Source organism: Oncorhynchus nerka, linkage group LG4 (assembly GCF_034236695.1).
Source record: "Oncorhynchus nerka isolate Pitt River linkage group LG4, Oner_Uvic_2.0, whole genome shotgun sequence".
Taxonomy (NCBI): Eukaryota; Metazoa; Chordata; class Actinopteri; order Salmoniformes; family Salmonidae; genus Oncorhynchus; species Oncorhynchus nerka.
In genome coordinates, this window is record NC_088399.1 from 46,757,596 (window position 1) to 46,776,277 (window position 18,682).

Sequence of the window (18,682 nt, forward strand, 5' to 3'; positions counted from 1 at the left end):
TTGAAAAATTGTATGGTTGGGAGGGATGAAGCAAAAGGAATGGCAAATAATTCTGGCTGAACAACCGATTGGCAAACTTACTGCAAATTGAGAAATCATGTGACTAAACTGAATAAAAAGCAGAATAAACTATTCTATGAAACAAAGGTTAATTATATAAAGCATAATAGTAAAAAGCTTTTGGAGCACATTAAATGAAATTTTGGGCAAAAAGGCAAACTCAGCTCCACAATTCATTGAATCAGATGGCTCATTCATCACAAAAACCACTAATATTGCCAACTACTTTAATACTTTTTTAATTGGCAAGATTAGCAAACTTAGGCATGACATGCCAGCAACAAACGCTGACACTACACATTCAAGTTTAACTGACAAAATTATGAAGGACAAGCATTGTAATTTTGAATTCCGAAAAGTGAGTGTAGAAGAGGTAAAAAAAAATATTGTTGTCTATTAATAATGACAAGCCACCTGGATTTGTCTGTGTGTCTGGATTTGAAAATTACTGAGGATAATATAAAACGATATTGCCACTCCTGTTTGCCCTATCTTCAATCTAAGCCTCCAATAAAGTGTGTGCCCTCATGCCTAGAGGGACGCAAAAGTCATTCTGCTACCCAAGAATAGTAAAGCCCCCTTTACTGGCTCAAATAGCTAACCAATCAGCCTGTTACCAACCCTTATTAAACTTTCAGAAGAAATAGTGTTTGACCAGATACAATACTATTTTACAGTAAACAAATTGACAACGAACTTTCAGCACACTTATACCCAGATAGCAAAAAATGTCTCCTCACATGCTATTTCCTGTAAACTCCTGTAAAGGCTGTAAACTCCTACCTCCAGCGGGCGAGTGGAGTTTGCCACTCAAGACGTGATTTGCATCTCTGGCGGGTAGCCCCCACTCAGAGGACAGCTATATGCTCTAGGCAAGCCATCTAGCCAAGAGTTCATTTGAAGGACAATAGTCATGAATTTCTCTAATCTCAAATTTGGCCTTCCAGCTAACCACAGCAAGCCACAGGCTGCAAGCTGTTTTTGTTGTGTTCTATAAAGCGTAGCCTATATTTTTTGTGATTTCAATTTAGTTGGATTTATTTGCACATTTTTAAACAAAACAACCACACAGAAGGACACAATGCATAATTTTTTGGGAGGATGACACAAAGTGATGCACCTAATAGTTTACTATTTATAGCCATAATTTGTTTCATTTGTTTTATACTGTATACTAGGCTATATTTTGGAGGCAATACCAACAGTTCCTAGCAACCATTCCAGTTGCTTTTTTAATGAGATGCCACTCCCTAAGCCGCTTCACACAAAGTTGTCACCTGTCCTTGTGATTGTCTCCACCCCCTCCAAGTATTGCGTATTTTCCCTGGTGTATTTATCCCTGTGTTTCCTGTCTCTCTGTGCCAGTTCGTCTTGTATGTTCAAGTCAACCAGCATGTTTTTCCTGTGCTCCTGCTTTTCTATTCTCTTTTACTAGTCCTCCCGGTTTTGACCTTTGCCTGTTTTTCTGGACTCCATTCCTGCCTGCCTGACCATTCTGCCTACCCTGACCTCGAGCCTGAATGCCATTCTGTACGTATGGAACTCTGAACTGGTTTTGACCTTTTGCCTATCCACGACCATTCTCTTGCCTATCCCTTTTGAATTGTTAATAATCTTGGACTCTAACCATCTGCCTCCTGTGTCTGCATCAGGGTCTCACCTTGTTCCCTGATAAAAGTGTTGTGTCATTAAGGGTGAAATTATCGGTGGTCATGAAGCCAATTTTAGTCTATTGTAATTGAGGCCATTAATACACAGCCTACGTTCCAATGTAAATTTCATTCCATGGCCTGTTTATTACTTCAAACTATGTTCAAATCGAAGCCACAGCTACTGTTGCAACTAGCGCGAATTTCAATGAATAGCATGCACTGCTAAACTTCATGACCCATAGTCATTTAATTGGGGGGGATGTCAGCCTTTTGAACTGCCTTTTGAACTACCCCCTTTTCGGCAAGTAATGTTATTTGTATTAGATAAAATAGACTGTAGCAGTTTATTACTCATACGCTCCTACAACCTTCCAAAAGAGAAATTCACACTACCTACAGTAGGTGGCGGCACCTCTTAAACCCTCACAGAAGAAGCCAAAAAATCAAACGTCATCAAAAGGAAGTTAGTAAGCATTCCTCCCACGAACACTGTAGTAGCTACATAAAAATGGAGAACAGTTGAATTGTTTGTATTTATCACCACCCAACGTTTTGAAATACCAAAGTGGCACACTTTTAGTCAAACGATAGATGGAGCACCAATTAGCTGGTCAGGATTTTGAATCATTGTTGGAGACAATATATTTATATATATATATATATATATATATATATATATATATATATATATATATATACACACACACACACACACAGCACCAGTCAAAAAGTTTGGACACATTTACTCATTCAATGGTTTTTCTTTATTGTCTACATTGTAGAATAATAGTAAAGATATGAAAACTATGAAATAACACATATGGAATCATGTAGTAACCAAAGAAGTGTTAAACAAATCAAGATATATTTTATATTTGAGATTCTTCAAAGTAGCTACCCTTTGCCTTGATGACAGCTTTGCACACTCTTGGCATAATGTCTTCACTATTATTATATTATTCTAATGTAGGAAATAGAAAAACCCTTGAATGAGTAGGTGTCCAAACTTTTGACTGGTACTGAAAATACACTGCTCAAAAAAATAAAGGGAACACTAAAATAACACATCCTAGATCTGAATGAATGAAATATTCTTATTAAATACTTTTTTCTTTACATAGTTGAATGTGCTGACAACAAAATCACACAAAAATTATCAATGGAAATGAAATTTATCAACCCATGGAGGTCTGGATTTGGAGTCACACTCACAATTAAAGTGGAAAATCACAATACAGGCTGATCCAACTTTGATGTAATGTCATTAAAACAAGTTAAAATGAGGCTCAGTAGTGTGTGTGGCCTCCACGTGCCTGTATGACCTCCCTACAACGCCTGGGCATGCTCCTGATGAGGTGGCGGATGGTCTCCTGAGGGATCTCCTCCCAGACCTGGACTAAAGCATCCGCCAACTCCTGGACAGTCTGTGGTGCAACGTGGCGTTGGTGGATGGAGCGAGACATGATGTCCCAGATGTGCTCAATTGGATTCAGGTCTGGGGAACGGGCGGGCCAGTCCATAGCATCAATGCCTTCCTCTTGCAGGAACTGCTGACACACTCCAGCCACATGAGGTCTAGCATTGTCTTGCATTAGGAGGAATCCAGGGCCAACCGCACCAGCATGTGGTCTCACAAGGGGTCTGAGGATCTTATCTCGGTACCTAATGGCAGTCAGGCTACCTCTGGCGAGCACATGGAGGGCTGTGCGGCCCCCCAAAGAAATGCCACCCCACACCATGACTGGCCCACCGCCAAACCGGTCATGCTGGAGGATGTTGCAGGCAGCAGAACGTTCTCCACGGCGTCTCCAGACTCTGTCACGTCTGTCACGTGCTCAGTGTGAACCTGCTTTCATCTGTGAAGAGCACAGGGCGCCAGTGGCGAATTTGCCAATCTTGGTCTTCTCTGGCAAATGCCAAACGTCCTGCACGGTGTTGGGCTGTAAGCACAACCCCCACCTGTGGACGTCCTCATGCCACCCTCATGGAGTCTGTTTCTAACCATTTGAGCAGACACATGCACATTTGTGGCCTGCTGGAGGTCATTTTGCAGGGCTCTGGCAGTGCTCCTCCTGCTCCTCCTTGTACAAAGGCGGAGGTAGCGGTCCTGCTGTTGGGTTGTTGCCCTCCTACGGCCTCCTCCACGTCTCCTGATGTACTGGCCTGTCTCCTGGTAGCGCCTCCATGCTCTGGACACTACGCTGACAGACACAGCAAACCTTCTTGCCACAGCTCGCATTGATGTGCCATCCTGGATGAGCTACACTACCTGAGCCACTTGTGTGGGTTGTAGACTCCGTCTCATGCTACCACTAGAGTGAAAGCACCGCCAGCATTCAAAAGTGACCAAAACATCAGCCAGGAAGCATAGGAACTGAGACGTGGTCTGTGGTCACCACCTGCAGAACCACTCCTTTATTGGGGGTGTCTTGCTAATTGCCTATAATTTCCAGCTGCTGTCTATTCCATTTGCACAACAGTATGTGAATGTATTGTCAATCAGTGTTGCTTCCTAAGTGGACAGTTTGATTTCACAGAAGTGTGATTGACTTGGAGTTACATTGTGTTGTTTAAGTGTTCCCTTTATTTTTTTGAGCAGTGTATATTTCAGGGGGCAGATCAACTTTAATATTGCAGATGGATTGTAGCTTCCATCAATGTAATTGTCTGCATCATTTACAATCCCCTATATATATATACACACACACACACAGTGGCAAGAAAAAGTATGTGAACCCTTTGGAAATACCTGTATTTCTGCATAAATTGGTCATAAAATTTGATCTGATCTTCATCTAGATCACAACAATCGACAAACACAGTCTGTTTTAACTAATATCACACAAACAATTATAGTTTTCATGTCTTTATTGAACACACTGTGTAAACATTCACAGTGCGGGGTGGGAAAAGTATGTGAATCCTTGGATTTAATAGCTCCTTCGGCAGCAATAACCCCAATCAAATGTTTTCTGTAGTTGCGGATCAGACCTGCACAACGGTCAGAAAACAAAACGGTTTCAGTTCAGTAATATTCTTGGGATGTCTGGTGTGAACTGCACTCTTGAGGTCATGCCACAACATCTCAATTGGGCTGAGGTCAGGACTCTGACTGGGCCACTCCAGAAGGCATATTTTCTTCTGTTGAAGCCATTCTGTTGTTGATTTACTTCTGTGTTTTGGGTCGTTGTTCAGTTGCATCTCACAACTTTTGTTGAGCTTCAATTGGCGGACAGAGAGCCTTACATTCTCCTGCAAAATTTCTTGATAAACCTGGGAATTAATTTTTACTTTGATGATAGCAAGCGGTCAATGCCCCGAGGCAGCAAAGCAGCCCCAAATCATGATGCTCCTCTCACCATACTTTACAGTTGGGATGAGGTTTTGATGTTGGTGTGCTGTGCCTTTTCTTCTTCACACATAGTGTTGTATGTTCCTTCCAAACAACTCAACTGTAGTTTCATCTGTCCACAGAATATTTTGCCAGTAGCGCTGTGGAACATCCAGGTGCACTTTTGCAAACTTCAGACGTGCAGCAATGTTTTTTTGGGACAGCAGTGGCTTCTTCCGTGGTGTCCTCCCATGAACACCATTCTTGTTTAGTGTTTTACGTATCGTAGACTCGTCACCAGAGATGTTAGCAGGTTACAGAGATTTCTGTAAGTCTTTAGCTGACACTCTTCTTAACCTCATTGAGCATTCTGCACTGTGCTCTTATAGTCATCTTTGCAGGACGGCCACTCCTAGGGAGAGCAGCAACAGTGCTGAACTTTCTCCATTTATAGACAATTTGTCTTACTGTGGACTGAACATCAAGACTTTTAGAGATACTTTTGTAACCCTTTCCAGCTTTATGCAAGTCAACAATTCTTAATCTTAGGTCTTCTGAGATCTCTTTTGTTTGAAGCATTGTTCACATCAGGCAATGAGTCTTGTGTACAGCAAACTCATATTTTGTGACAGTTTTTTATAGGGCAAGGCGGCTCTAAATAACATCTCCAATCTTGTTTCATTGATTGGACTCCAGGTTAGCTGACTCCTGACTCCAATTAGCTTTTGGAGAAGTCTAATGACTAGGGGTTCACATACTTTTCCAACCGACACTGTGAAAGTTTAAATGATGTATTCAATATAGTGTGTGTTATTAGTGTAAGCACACTATTTTTGTCTATTGTTGTGACTTAGATGAATATCAGATCAAATTTGATGACCAATTTATGCAGAAATCCAGGTAATTCCAAAGGGTTCACATACTTTTTCTTGCCACTGTATATATTATGAAGGCTACACCGACTGTTGTAACGGATATTGCAGTTGCACAAGTAGGACACAGTCCCTACACATTGCTTTGAATCAAAAACTATCCATGTTTTGTCTGATGATGTAGGCTAATCTTTAAGTTGCTGCCATTTCGAAGCCACTAGCCAAAGTTGCTGAAAAAGAACACTACTACTTTGACTGCCGGTCTATAGCCAATGTTTGCAATGATGATGAAAGAAAAACATTACATTGCTAACTCGATTGCGTGTCTGTGTCTGATATGTGTTTGATATGCTGCCTAGATAGCTGCAAACCTACTATGGACCTCATAACTTTTGGAGAATAAGTATTCCATCAGAAAAAGGACATGTTTGACTTTCAGAAAAACATACTGGTCAAGCTCAGGCACTAACATCCTAATAATTGTAGGCAGATTGTTCACACATGGACCATGACATATTTCCACCCTTTTATGTGTACAATAGCTCTGTGGGTGATTGAGATTGAGCTAGCATAATGGTAAACAGTTGAAAAGGATTTGAACTTATATCAAATATCAAATGTATTTAATTTTTTGGGGGGGGATACATTTTCTCTATAATTGAGCCTAAAATCAAATCAAATCAACTCAAATTTTATTTTATTTGTCACATACACATGGTTAGCAGATGTTAATGCGAGTGTAGCGAAATGCTTGTGCTTCTAGTTCCGACAATGCAGTAATAACCAACAAGTAATCTAGCTAACAATTCCAAAACTACTACCTTATAGACACAAGTGTAAGGGGATAAAGAATATGTACATAAAGATATATGAATGAGTGATGGTACAGAGCAGCATAGGCAAGATACAGTAGATGTTATTGAGTGCAGTATATACATATGAGATGAGTATGTAAACAAAGTGGCATAGTTAAAGTGGCTAGTGATACATGTATTACATAAGGATGCAGTAGATGATATAGAGTACAGTATATACGTATACATATGAGATGAATAATGTAGGGTATGTAAACATTATATTAGGTAGCATTGTTTAATGTGGCTAGTGATATATTTTACATCATTTCCCATCAATTCCCATTATTAAAGTGGCTGGAGTTGAGTCAGTGTGTTGGCAGCAGCCACTCAATGTTAGTGGTGGCTGTTTAACAGTCTGATGGCCTTGAGATAGAAGCTGTTTTTCAGTCTCTCGGTCCAAGCTTTGATGCACCTGTACTGACCTCGCCTTCTGGATGATAGCGGGGGTGAACAGGCAGTGGCTCGGGTGGTTGTTGTCCTTGATGATCTGTATGGCCTTCCTGTGACATCGGGTGGTGTAGGTGTCCTGGAGGGCAGGTAGTTTGCCCCCGGTGATGCGTTGTGCAGACCTCACTACCCTCTGGAGAGCCTTACGGTTGTGGGCGGAGCAGTTGCCGTACCAGGCGGTGATACAGCCCTACAGGATGCTCTCGATTGTGCATCTGTAGAAGTTTGTGAGTGCTTTTGGTGACAAGCCAAATTTCTTCAGCCTCCTGAGGTTGAAGAGGCGCTGCTGCGCCTTCTTCACGATGCTGTCTGTGTGGGTGGACCAATTCAGTTTGTCTGTGATGTGTACGCCGAGGAACTTAAAACTTACTACACTCTCCACTACTGTTCCATCGATGTGGATAGGGGGGTGTTTCCTCTGCTGTTTCCTGAAGTCCACAATCAGCTCCTTAGTTTTGTTGACGTTGAGTGTGAGGTTATTTTCCTGACACCACACTCCGAGGGCCCTCACCTCCTCCCTGTAGGCCGTCTTGTCGTTGTTGATAATCAAGCCTACCACTGTTGTGTCGTCCGCAAACTTGATGATTGAGTTGGAGGCGTGCGTGGCCACGCAGTCGTGGGTGAACAGGGAGTACAGGAGAGGGTTCAGAACGCACCCTTGTGGGGCCCCAGTGTTGAAGATCAGCGGGGTGGAGATGTTGTTGCCTACCCTCACCACCTGGGGGCGGCCCGTCAGGAAGTCCAGTACCCAGTTGCACAGGGCAGGGTCGAGACCCAGGGTCTTGAGCTTGATGACGAGCTTGGAGGGCACTATGGTGTTAAATGCCGAGCTGTAGTCGATGAACAGCATTCTCACATAGGTATTCCTCTTGTCCAGATGGGTTAGGGCAGTGTGCAGTGTGGTTGAGATTGCATCGTCTGTGGACCTATTTGGGTGGTAAGCAAATTGGAGTGGGTCTAGGGCACATATGTCAGAGTCAAGGCCCGCGGGCCACATCCGGCCCGCAAGAAGGTTTTTTACGGCCCCTGGGATGATCTTGATTTATTATTAGAACCGGCCCGCAGCAAGCCGGCAGCCCGCAGATCTTTTACACGCACCAATACTACATTTCCCACAATGCAAAGGTGACGCACCGAGCAGTAGGCTGCTTCATTTCAATATTTATTGGCACAGCAGTCGTCAGCATCACAGTAAAATTAACTTTCAGATACCCATCAAAAATGGCAAAACGGAAGGTGGATACTGAGAACCGGGGGTTTCAAACAAGGTGGGAGTCGGAGTATATGTTCACGAAGGTAGCTGGAAAACCTGTGTGTCTTCTGTGTGGAGAAAGTGTGGCGGTACTGAAAGAGTATAATCTGAGACGACATTATGAAACGAAACACGCGGACAAAAACAAGAATATGGACATGGAACAAAGGCTACAAAAGGCAGAGGAATTAAAATGAGGCCTCAAATCTCGACAGGCTCTGTTCAAAAAAGCCAAATCACAAGGCCAGGCTGCTGTCAAGGCCAGTTTTATTTTGGCAGAAGAGATCGCTAAATCAGCCCGGCCATTTACGGAGGGGGATTTCATCAAAAACTGCATGATTAAAGTTTGTGACGAAGTTTGCCCAGAAAAAGGCAACTCTTTTTAAATGTGAGTCTGAGCAGAAACACCATTGCCGAGAGAGTAGACCAGTTGTCCATCAATCTAAAAGAGCAGCTTGTGAAAAAGGGAAAAGATTTTATTGCATATTCCTTGGCTGTGGATGAGAGCACCGACATTTCTGACATTGCCCAGTTGTCAATTTTCATCCGCGGAGTGGACTCCAACCTAAGCGTGACAGAGGAGTTTTTGGCTTTACGTCCTATGCATGGCACAACTACGGGGCATGATTTGTATGAAGAGGTGTCAAGATGTGTAAATGAGATGGAGCTGCCTTGGGAAAAACTCGTGGGTTTGACAACCGACGGAGCACCTGCGATGTGTGGACACAGGAGCGGACTGGTGGCGAAGATACGGGAAAAGATGCAAGAGGAAAACGCGACAGGTGAGCTGACAGCTTATCATTGTATCATACACCAGGAAGCGTTGTGCGGTAAAGCCTTGAAAATGGAGCATGTAATGAGCATCATCACGCGCACAGTTAACTTTATCAGAGCCAAAGGTTTGAATCACCGCCAGTTCAAGGCATTTCTGACGGAGTTAGAAACGGAGCATGGTGATTTGCCTTATCACACAGAGGTGCGATGGCTAAGCCAGGGAAAGGTGCTTCAAAGATGTTTCGAGCTTCGTGAGGAGATTTGTCTGTTCTTGGACAGCAAAGGGAAAGACACAACACAACTCCGAGACGAAATGTTTCTGTGTGAAATGGCTTTTCTGTGTGACATTACGAGTCATCTGAATGCAATAAACTTGCAGCTGCAGGGTCGGGATCGTGTCATCTCTGATATGTACAGTACAGTGAAGGCATTTAAAACCAAACTGACTCTGTGGGAGACGAGATGCGGAAAGAAAATTTGAGCCACTTTCCCAGCTGCCAGACCATGAAAGAGAAGCTCTCTACCAGTGCGTTCCCGAGCACACAGTTGGCTGATAAAATAGGTATGCTTGCCGCTGACTTTCGACGCCGATTTGCTGACTTTGAAGCACAAAAAGCAGGTTGGAACTGCTCGGTAACCCATTTGCTGTTGACGTGGAAAGCTCACCACCAAACCTCCAAATGGAGTTGATTGACCTCCAATGCAATGATGCACTGAGGGCAAAATATGCGGCAGTGGGTGCTGCGGAGTTCGCCCGTTTCCTCCCGGCACAATGCCCCAGCTGCGCATCCAGGCTGCTCAAACGTTGTCTATGTTTGGCAGCACATACCTGTGTGAACAACTGTTTTCTTTGATGAACCTGAACAAAACATCACACAGAAGTCGACTTACTGCTGAACACCTCCACTCAATTCTGAGGATTTCTTCAGCTCAGAGCCTTACCCCGAACATTGATGAACTTGTGGAAAAGATGGGACACCACCAAGTATCACCCTCAACCTCAAACAAGTGAACATTACTGTGCAATCACATATTTAGAGTTTTTACTCAGTTCAAGTTTAAAAGTTAAAATTTAATATTTGTTTTCACTGCATGTTACTTCTCCTTAAACAAAGTGTTGTTTTTGATTAATAGATTTTTGCACTTTATTTTTTGTATTTCAATCCAATTATATTTTAAAAATATTTCAGTTGAGTGGATGATAGAAAATTGCTATTATTGTTTTTTCTTTGAAGTAAATTTAGCCCACTTTTGCTAAAATAGAAAATATAGTCTACTGATGGTGCCTTGAATACCGGTTTCTTTCATTTAATGTTCATGTTATGGGGATATTTATATAAAGGAAATTTGTCTTTTGTGTCTGTTGAAAATTAAAGATTACTGACAGAGCCATAAGAAAATATTGCTTTATTTATCTGATCATATTGTAATATATTTGTTATGTTTTCAGTAGGTTCAATTAGGTTCACTAGACTATATGCGTCATTTAAAAAATTTTCAATGAACATTCGAACAGTCCGGCCCTCGTCTTGTAGCTGATTTTTTTATTTGGCCCTCCGTCCATTTGACTTTGACACCCCTGGTCTAGGGTGTCAGGTAGGGTGGAGGTGATATGGTCCTTGACTAGTCTCTCAAAGCACTTCATGATGACGGAAGTGAGTGCTACGGGGCGGTAGTTGTTTAGCTCAGTTACCTTAGCTTTCTTGGGAACAGGAACAATGGTGGCCCTCTTGAAGCATGTGGGAACAACAGACTGGGATAGGGATTGATTGAATATGTCCGTAAACACACCAGCCAGCTGGTCTGCGTATGCTCTGAGGGCGTGGCTGGGGATGCCGTCTGGGCCTGCAGCCTTGCGAGGGTTAACACGTTTAAATGTTTTCCTCACGTCGCTGCAGTGAAGGAGAGTCCGCATGTTTTAGTTGCGGGCCGTGTCAGTGGCACTGTATTGTCCTCAAAGCGGGCAAAAAAGTTATTTAGTCTGCCTGGGAGCAAGACATCCTGGGTTAAAATGTACGAGTGAGACAGACATCATGAAACATGGAAAAATAGATAAACCAAGTATTATATTTATTTAGCTTTGCATCATTGGAAGGGTGTACGGATAAGGCGTAGAGATCCCCGATACGTTTAGCCGAGGCCAAAGCCATGAGCAGGGAGGTTGTGTAAGAGATGATCTTCAGATCCACTGACTCCAGAGACTCAAAGGCATGTGTGCAGCCACACACAGTGCCTCCAAAACCAGTACCAGTACTGTGTGGGTGCAATAGGTTTAGAAACTGGTCTGAAATGGTGTACACTTTTTAAGAACCGCACAATCAGGGCTCCATCAAATTCCACAACACGCTGTGGCCATGTACACTTTCAAAGAGCACAGGCAGCCTTTTATAAAGCCCTCTCATGGAGATTCAGAGGTATATCTCTATAGCAATCAGATTGGCCCTCTTATAAAAATATTTAAAAAATATTTGCCCTCTCAGGGGCCAGGCCAATAGGAACCAAAACTCTGGCCTCACGTGCCCAACCTTCCCATGCGCCTGGGACAACAGGTCCCTCCCTGCACAATGAAGTTGCCACTGGTCCCCGCCTAAAAGGCAAATTATTTCTGCAGACCAAGGCTGCCTGGGCCAATGAGGTGCCACAAAAATCAATGATCAGCCCTCCCTGTTCACCCTCTCCAATGTGGGCTAAATCAGAACCACTGGCAGAAATGTGGGTCTGAAGCCACCAGTGCGTCAGAGCGTCCATTCCCAATGGGGCACTATGGTCCCTCATTGAGAAACATAGATTCGTTTTCTCATGATGTGTAAGGAAATCTACTCCTGCCGAACTTCTCCAATATCTGGGAAGCCACCCAGGCGTGTAGTCTCGACTCCTGAGGAAGAGGGCCACTCTGTGACACAGTCTATACTCCCCGAATTAAGTAACCCTTGCAAAGCACGCCCCACCCTTGGGGGTACACGTCTGTTGTGACCACCTTGCGGAACAACACCTGTCATCCCCGAAAACATGTCTAGGACAACTGAATCGACCGGTTTAGGTTGCGAGATGCATCCAAGCGCCTGGATAGCACCCAGCACTGGAATAGCCGCATCAATAATAGTTTAATGGGAATGACCACTATCATAGAAGGCATCATCCCCCATTAGGCGTGGGAACTGGCGAAAATGTACTGTGCTCCCCAACCAAAATTGGGCCAAGCAGCGCTGGAACCCGGACAACCTCTCCAGAGATAGAAAAGTGCTGCAATTGGGTTAAACAGCTCTTTTTCTGGTTTACAATAAAACCTAGAGACTGAACATGGGACACTAGCCTGGATGTGTGTAACACAGCTTGTTCCCTTGACTCTGATGCTATCAGCCAATCGTCCAGATAGGCCAACACACTCAGCCACTGGCCCCTCATGGGTGCCAGAGCTGTCTTCACCACCTGTGAAAAGACGCAAAGTGAGAGGGACAAGCCAAATGGGAGGACCAAAGAATCGTAGGCTGTCGCCTCGTATTAGAACCTCAGGGACTTTCTTTGACTGGCGCATATGGGCACATGACAGTATGCATCCTTTAGGTTGATGGTGGTGAAACAATTGCCAGGACGCATGAACCATAACAACCTACTGTGTGGTGAAGAGACACTTTCATTGCACCCACGTGGCAGACGCAACCCTTTGACACCAATGAACACTGTGGAACTTTGGGTTGAGACAACCATGTTTATGCGCTAAGGTTTATGCTGAAACCTGGTCCACTCTGGGTTTGGGGGCTCCGACAATCAGTGGCATACCCTGTTTGGCAGTACCCCATGGGGGTAATTCTGTCACAACGAGCCTCACCAGGTTTAGGCAGTAAGATGCATCCCGGTCACCGGCTGGCACCCAGCGCTGGACTCATGAAGTTCATCAGAAATTAAACCAATCACCTATAGAACCCATAGCTATAGGCTATGGGTTAGCTATTGCTAACTCCCGGCTAGCAAACGATATTACTCCAGCTACATTACCTCTTTTGTCAATTAGCCTGGACACTTTGAAGACACGGAGCCCCGCAGATCCATCACGACTGGGCTGCTGATGTAATTCCATCCAATGTGCCCTCAACCGGCCTTTGTCGGACATCGATGAAGATGCTTCTGCTTTTCCCGGCCTGCTAACTTTATGAACACCGTGTCTCCCGCTTGCTAGCGTGTAACGACTTCCCTGTTCCAACTATTGCTGTTCACTGGACCCTATGATCACCTGGCTACATAGCTGATGCTTGCTGGACTGTTCATTAATGACGCTACTCCATTTAGTTTGTTTTGTTTATCTGTCGGCCCCAGCCTCGAACTCAGACCCTGTATGTAGTTAACTGAACCTCTCTGCCCATTCATCGCCATTTTACCTGTTGTTGTTGTTGTCTTAGCTGATCAGCTGTTGCTGTCTTATCCGTTGTCTTAGCTAACTCTCCCAATCAACACCTGTGATTACTTTATGCCTTGATGTATGTCTCTCTCTAATGTCAATATGCCTTGTATACTGTTGTTTAGGGTAGTTATCATTGTTTTATTTTACTGTGGAGCCCCTAGTCCCACTCAACATGCCTCAGATACATCCTTTGTCCCACCTCCCACACATGGGGTGACCTCACCTAGCATAACTAGTATCTCCAGAGATGCAACCTCTCTTATCGTCCCTCAATGCCTAGGTTTACCTCCCCTGTACCCACACCTCACCATACATTGTGCCCTGAATCTTTTCTACCACGCCCTGAAATCTGCTCCTTTTATTGTCTGTCCCCAACGCACTAGACAACCAGTTTTGATAGCCTTTAGCCGTACCCTCATCCTACTCCTCCTCTGTTCCTCAGGTGATGTAGAGGTTAACCCAGGCCCTGTGTGTCCCCAGGCGCTCTCATTTGTTGACTTCTGTAACCGTAAAAGCCTTGGTTTCATGCCTTTTACTCACTGCTTTAGCACACTACGCCAACCCTGATGTCCTTGCCTTGTCTGAATCCTGGTTTAGGAGGGCCACCAAAAATTCAGAGATTTCCATCCCCAACTACAACATTTTCCGTCAAGATAGAACTGCCAAAGGGGGAGGAGTTCCAATCTACTGTAGAGATAGCCTGCAAAGTTCTGTCATACTTTCCAGGTCTATGCCCAAACTATTTGATCTTCTAATCTAAAAAATTAATCACTCCAGAAATAAGTCTCTCACTGTTGCCACCTGTTATAGACCCCCTTAGCTCCCAGCTGTGTCCTGGACACCATATGTGAATTGATTGCCCCCCATCTATCTTCAGAGTTCATTCTGTTAGGTGACCTAAACTAGGATATGCTTAACACCCCGGCTGTCCTACAATCTAAGCTAGATGCCCTCAATCTCACATAAATTATGAAGAAACCCACCAAGCACAACCCCAAATCCGTAGACATGGGCACCCTCTTCGATATTATCCTGACGAACTTGCCCTCCAAATACACCTCTGCTGTTTTCAATCAGGATCTCAGCGATCACTGCCTCATTGCCTGCATCCGTTATGGGTCCACCACTCAAACGACCACCACTCATCACTGTCAAACGCTCCCTAAAACACTGCTGCGAGCAGGCCTTTATAATCGACCCGGCCCGGGTATCCTGGAAGGATATTGACCTCAACCCGTCAGTTGAGCATGCCTGGTTGTTCTTTAAAAGTAATTTCTTCACCATCTTAAATAAGCATGCCCCTTTCAAAAAATGTAGAACTAAGAACAGATATAGCCCTTGGTTCACTCCAGACCTGACTGCCATCGTCCAGCACAAAAACATAATGTGGCGTACTGCATTAGCATCGAATAGTCTCCGGGATATGCAATTCTTCAGGGAAGTCAGGAACCAATACACACAGTCAGTCAGGAAAGCAAAGGCTAGCATTTTCAAACAGAAATTTGCATCCTGTAGCTCTAACTCCAAAAAGTTCTGGGACACTGTAAAGCCCATGGAGAACAAGAGCATCTCCTTCCAGCTGCCCACTGCACTGAGGCTAGGAAACACCGTCACCACGGTTAAATCCATGATAATCGAGAATTTCAAAAAGCATTTTTCTACGGCTGGCCATGCTTTCCTCCTGGCTACCCCATCCCCAGCTAACAGCTCTGCACCCCCCACAGCTACTTGCCCAAGCCTCCGAGCTTCTCCTTCACCCAAATCCAGATAGCAGATGTTCTGAAAGAGCTGCAAAACCTGGACTTGTACAAATCAGCTGGACTAGACAATCTGGACCCTCTCTTTCTAAAATTATCCGCCTCCATTTTTGCAACCCCTATTACTAGTCTGTTCAACATCTCTTTCGTATTGTCCGAGATTCCTAAAGATTGGAAAGCTGCCGCGGTCATCCCTCTCTTCAAAGGGTGAGACACTCTAGATCCAAATTGTTTCAGATCTATATCCATCTTGCCCTGCCTTTCTAAAGTCTTCTAAAGCCAAGTTAACAAACAGATCACTGACCAATTGTAATTATTTTGCCACTAAGGCCTATTTGTTGCCTTACCTCCCTTGTTTTACCTCATTTGCACACACTGTATATAGACTTTTTCTGTTGTGTTATTGACTGTATGTTTTGTTTATTCCATGCGTAACTCTGCTTGTGTCGCACTGCTATGCTTTATCTTGGCCAGGTCGCAGTTGTAAATGAGAACTTGTTCTCAACTAGCGTACCTGGTTAAATAAAGGTGGAAAAAAAAGACCTGACAAGAGAAGACGACCTGGCAACAGACAAACAGAGAACACAGTTATAAATACACTGGGGATAATGAGAAAGATGTGCAGCACCTGGAAGGGAGTGGAGACAAGCACAAAGACAGGTGAAACAGATCAGGGTGTGACAATCGTACTTATTGTTATAGCTAGGCCAAGCAATTCAAATAATAACTAAATTGTTTGTGATTAGGGAACTTATGAGAACCATACAAACTTCAGCACACATCGTCCATGACTACCTTTGGTGTATAACATTCATCGCAGATCAAGGAGGGGGATGAAGTGACAGCGGAGCATGAGCAGAGGCCAATCAAGCAGGGGGAGAGGCAGCAAGCAGAGCATTGAGCAACAGCAACGTAGGTAGTGGAATGGGCAGCAGCTACATTTAAAAAAAATCCTGCACATGCACAGACATCTCATTATCTTTAGCTGTGAAACTATCAGGTTCCAGAAAATCCGGAACTGCAGCCACTCTGTACAAGGCCAGGTATGTCAATGCCCTTTTAAACACATGCTCCAGAAATTTTGCAACTACCAAGTATTTTTTAAACCTCCCGATTTGGGCTGAAGGGGTCAATGTGTAGTTCATACATGCATAATACTGTCTTACCTCAATTACCACAAAATCCCTAGTTTGAAAACAACTGTTTTTCTGGAAGCTGTGCTGTGCCATTTATTCTACATTTTCACCCATGTCGGACAGCCCTTAACAATATAAGTTCAACCAATGAGCTTTAGCCCCTCGCCATATGAGTGACAGCTAGGAAGAAAAAATATATACACTACTGTTCAAAAGTTTGGGTTCACTTAGAAATATCCTTGCTTTTCTTTTTGGTCCATTAAAATAACATCAAATTGATCAGAAATACAGTGTAGACATTGTTAATTACTATTGTAGCTGGAAACAGCTTATTTTTAATGGAATATCTACATAGGCGTACAGAGGCCCATTATCAGCAACCATCACTCCTGTGTTCCAAATGCACGTTGTGTTAGCTAATCCAAGTTTATCATTTTAAAAGGCTAATTGATCAGTAGTAAACCCTTTTGCAATTATGTTAGCACAGCTGAAAACTGTTGTTCTGATTAAAGAAGCAATAAAACTGAACTTCGTTAGACTAGTTGAGTATCTGGAGCATCAGCATTTGTGGGGATGATTACAGGCTCAAAATGGCCAGAAACAAAGGACTTTCTTCAGAAACTCAACAGTCTATTCTTGTTCCGAGAAAGGAAGGCTATTGCATGCGAGAAATTGCCAAGAAACTGAAGATCTCGTACAACGCTGTGTACCTCACAAAACAGTGCAAACTGGCTCTAACCACAATAGAAAGAGGAGTGGGGGGCCCCGGTGCACAATTGAGTAAGAGGACAAGTACATTAGTGTCTAGTTTCAGAAACAGACGCCTCACAAGTCCTCAACTGGCAGCTTCATTAAATAGTACCCGCAAAAGAACAGTCTCAATGTCAACAGTGGAGAGGCAACTCTGGGATGCTGGCCTTCTAGGCAGAGTTGCGAAGAAAAGGATTTGCTGAAATGAGAGCGGAGGAGGGCCTTGTATGTATCCTGGAAGTTAGAGTAACAATGTTCCAGTGTTTTTCCAGCGCGAGTGCTACAGTAGGATATGCTGATAGAATTTATGTAGCCTTTTTCTCAAATATGCTTTGTTAAAATCCCCAGCTACAATAAATTCAGCCTCAGGATATATGGTTTCCAGTTTGCATAAAGTCCAGCGAAGTTCCTTGGGGGCCATCGGCGGGAGGTAGCTTAGTGGTTATAGCATTGGGCCAGTAACCGAAAGGTTGCTAGATCGAATCCCTGAGCTGACAAGGTAAAAATTGTTCCACTGTTCCTATGCTGTCATTGTAAATAACAATTTGTTCTTAACTGACTTGCCTAGTTAAATAAAGTTTAAATAAAAAATTGGCTTGAGGGGGATATACACGGCTGTGACAATAACCGAAGAGAATGCTCTTGGGAGATAATACGGTCGGCATTTAATTGTGATGTATTCTAGGTCAGGTGAATAAGGAGATGAGTTCCTGTATGCTTTTACAATTACACCATGAGTCGTTAATCATGAAACATACACCCCAGCACTTCTTCTTCCCAGAGAGATGTTTATTCCTGTCGGCGCAATGCACTGAGAATCCAGATGGCCGGGACAACTCCGACAGTATATCCCAAGAGAGGCATGTTTCCATGAAACAGAGTATGTTACCATCCCTGATGTCTCTCTGGAAAGCAACCCTTGCCCTGATCTCGTCAACTTTGTTATTTAGGGACTGAACATTGCCTCTGAGTATATTACTCGCCAGTGGGTGGTGTGAGCACCTCTTAAGTCTGACTTGAAGACCCCTTCGAATTACTCTTCTCGGCATTGTTTTGGGTCGGCCTCTGGAATCAGTTCATATGCCCTGGGTGGTGCTAATAAAGGATCCGCTTCGGAAAAGTTGTATTCCTGGTCGTAATGCTGTTGAGTTACCGCCACTCTGATAACCAATAGTTCTTCTTCTTAACACACAACATTTTCTGGGCTAACAATGTAAGAAATAATACACAAAAAAACGAAATACTGCAAAGTTTCCTAAGGACTAGAAGCGGCCCTCTCTGTCAGCGCCATTTTTCACCTCAATGATTGTGCAGTGCGGCTTAGTTAGCCCACAATTCATGAATTTGATTTTGAATAGCCTAATTAAGTGGCACATTACCTTTAGCTATACAGAA